We start from the raw sequence: 4,064 nt of genomic DNA on the forward strand, positions 1-4,064 counted from the left end.
GAGGGAGGATTCAAACCTGGATCTTCCAGGTCTACATCCGCCTCCCAAACCACTACACCACCCTGGCATGTACACAACAGGGACCAAATGTGTACACCTGTGGGCTGGGCAGAAATGGGTTAAATAAAAGGTTTTGTGCTGAAATATTTTCTGCTGAAATAAATGGGACTTAAAGGCTGCAGTTCTATATATAGTTACCTGAGAGTAAGCCCCTATAAGCAGAGTAGGAATTACATCTAAGTGAACACACAAAGGATTGTGCTGTCCTTAATTTTGGCAGGACCATAAAGGCTGAATTTTTCCCCTGTCCTCTCTAAAGTAAATTTATAATTTTCCAGTTGTTTTAGGGCCCAATCCTATCCAATTTTCCAGTGCCAGTGCTGCTGTGCCTATGGGGTTTGCAGTATAACCTGTGGTGAGCAGGCAGTCACAGAGGCCTCCTCAAGGTATGGAATATTTGTTCCCTTGCCTTGGGGCTGCATTGCAGTTGCCCCAGTACTGGAAAGTTAGATAAGATTGGGCCCTTAGTTGCTGGCAGTTCATCTGAGATATGTGTCCTTAAAGAAATGACAATCAGGGTCAAATAGAACTTGTGGTTTTTTTTCAGTATGTACTTGTTAAACTGATCTTTTAGCTGAATTGGTCAGAGTGCTTTGGAGTTGGGCATTATCTGCTAGACTGAGGCCTAAAATGTTTACTCTGCTGCTACATTCTTTGGTTAAGGAATTATGCAAGTGATGGGAACAAACATATGCAATAAACATGTATAGCCCTAAAATGTGTTTGCCCTCTTCAGCAAATTGGTAAATTGAGGCCAGAGAAGTTAATTTATGAGTTGCAGTAGAGTAAGGGAACTCCGACTGTGAGCTGCTAAACTACATAACAATGTGTAGGCCTTTTTTTGATTAATAACAAGATCCTGGGTAAATTATTTCACCTGCTGCTGAAAAGAAGCTGAAAAAACATAACTTACGTCAATACCAAATGTATCTTACTATGGGTGAAAAGTGCCAGTAACAACATCTCATGTTACTTGAAAGTACAGAAGATGAAAAGAAGAAAGCCATGCACCTTCTTTTTGCTGCTTTTCACAGTTCTCAGATAAACATTTGTTTTGTATATTCCTTAAACAAATGCTGATTTTACAGGAGATTCCCCCTTTGTGTATATCCAGCATTGTTGTCAGGGATCAGTAAGGCACTGATCAGTGGCTCATGCGTTCCTAGGGGCCCAACTGATCTCCAATTGCTCCTCTCTCTGTGTCCGGGTAACATTGAGAAAGGAGCATCCAAACCGCAAGGGATGGGATAGCATCCCCATGTATTCAAGCACCCAGTAGAGCTGAGCAAAGGGGTTTGTCAAAGACTCCCAAGAATCTGGCACTGGTGCTGTGAATTACATTGTTGGAAGTTTTCTACTAACTTGGGAAGTATTTCAATGAAGTTGTAGCAAGGTTACAGTAGATTTGATTCTTGTTTCCTCCCTAAGTTAAAACTACATATACACATGTAGTTTCTTTTTTCTCCTAGCTTCAACCATTTAAATACAATATCAAATTAATATGCTATCCAATGGCCCCATGCCAGTTCCTCATTTCTGTCTAATAATGGAAGATATTTTTATGACATACCAGTTTGAATCCTTGCCTGGTATAAGACCAGACCTTGTTTCCAGTGTGCCACAAATCCTACATTTTAAACAAAATGGTGATAAAATGTGTATACTCTGCAGAAAGTTAAACAAAACTGTGATATTGGGATGTTTAACATATGCCAATGGAATTATAAATAAGAACACATTAAAGTCAAGATTTCAACAATTTTTATTTTAACAGGATTTCTAGTCACAGAACTTAATGAAAGCAGCTTTCTAACTGTGTCTAGACCCCCCTCTCCCTGCCTGCCTTATAGGCATGCAGTTTCTACCATGTTTGCTCCCTTGTTAGTATTAGAACACCTGAAGTTGTAGTCTTCTGTCATCATCAGCATATGGTTGCTTCTGCAACCTTGCAGGTTATAATACCAGGTCCTTTGGGAGGTGCACTGATTGTGTAATGTCTAACCAAACAACAACAACCCATTTGTGTGGATGGAAGATTATGAGCATCTTCTTTCTGGTGTGGAAGCATCTGTATGAGAATAGCAGCTGCTATATCATGAAGTGCACATCTAAAAGTACTCCACTGTGAGAAGCTTCTATGACACAGTTTAAAACAGTTGTTCCTATTCATTTGACAAAAGTATGGTCTACGGATTCTCTAGACTAGATGTTGTTATTAACATGTTTTGAAAAACCAATTGTCTGATGATTCCTAGTTATCCATTTGCAAATGTAATATCTCCAACCATTTGGGTTTGGAACTTGTTTACTTGTTCCCATGGTCTAAGGTTAAACTTCAAGAACAATTAAATGCCTGACAACTAAACTAATGACATGGGGAAGTGCTTGTTACAAGGAAGTCAGCTCCTCATGAGGCGTGGGTAAATCAATCGTTTTTAAAGGAGGGAGAAGGGTGTATCTTGAAACCAAGGTTCACAAAATAAGCCAGTAGAATGTAGGTTAAGGGATAATGTCTAGTCTCCCCTAGTGGCATCATTGCATGATAAGCCAGTAGTGTGGCCACTATAATGCCTATGTGAGTAAGAAAGACTTACTGATGGAGGATAAAAATCTTACTGAAAGGTCTCACTGAAAAAAACTTACTGATAAAAATTTGTTTGTTGGAAGAGGGCATATTTATACTGTTAACTGTAACTAGATTTTGTCCCGATTTGAACTTTTTTCTTATATCTTTGATAATGTGGAATGTTCTAATAAAATATTGCAGCATTTTCATTCTGGGATGGAAGAAGAACCTTTACATATAACCCTAACTCAGTGGAGACCTTGCCAATGGGTATAATTTTATTATTTAATGGATTTTTACCCTGCCTTTCTGCCAGTAAGGGTGCTTAAGGAAGCTTACAATCATCTAAAACACAATAAAAACAATGAGCAACAATAAATAAAATACTAACAGTAAAAACAATTTTTAAAAAACCCCATTAGATTGTCATCAGTTAAACACCAGTTAAATTGTGTGTGAGAGTCAGTCACCGGCTACATTTGCCATCAAAGGCCAAACAAAAATGGCTTAAAGCCCCATTGGAAGTTCTCGAAAGAGTAATACTGTTTGCAAACAAATATTTTCCATTATGCAACATTACTGAGAATATTTTTAAGTATTTTTTTTAAAGTCAGAAATTATTTCATTTATGTAAACAGAAAAGCTCAGCTGAACTTTGTGCTGGGGTGAAGTTAGATTTGCAGCATTAAAAAAAATCTCACAAGCCCATCACTCATTCCTTTTTCAGACATCTAAATACCAGAATGTGTAATAGAAAATTATAGACATTATAAAAATAGAAATTATAGAAGTTCTAAAAATAGAAAATGTGTTTTAGATGCCTCTTTTTCATAACATGTTATGCCAAGAATAGAAATACAGTCATTTGGTTGTAAAGGGAACAAAAAGACTGTGCTTAAGCCATTTCTGCCCGATGTTGCATATTTGCAACAGGAATCAAAAGCTCACCTGTGGGCAGAAATGGGTTAAATTCAATTGAGCTTAAAGAGAATAAAACAGCCTATGAATAGGGTTCAGTACTGAATACAGCATTCAATACTGCTATCAAGAACAATTAAGCTCAAGTTTTGTCATTGACTTCAGAAAGGTGTGCTACCAAAGGTAGCAGTGGGAAAAGGGACCCACGGAGGGCTTGTGTTTGGGTTGTATTAGAGCTTACTTTCCTAGGAAGTTCAATTGTGTATATATATTAGGCTTCAAAAAGGGTTTCTGATACAAATCCATCTGGAAGAAACCCTGCTCCAGAACCTCAGATATATGTAGGTCTCAGCTGTGCTGATTCCGCTGTTATTTATCAGTATTAAGGTCGCAAGTTAAAACCAATGTCAGTATTGAACTGAACAGAGATGGAAACCAGGATCTGCCTGTTTTTCTCAGTCCTTATCAAGAAAGTTATAAAGAAGCTGCTTTATCTGAAGTCTGAAGATTGCAGCAAAGC

This window comes from Tiliqua scincoides, chromosome 1, assembly GCF_035046505.1.
Source record: "Tiliqua scincoides isolate rTilSci1 chromosome 1, rTilSci1.hap2, whole genome shotgun sequence".
NCBI lineage: Eukaryota > Metazoa > Chordata > Lepidosauria > Squamata > Scincidae > Tiliqua > Tiliqua scincoides.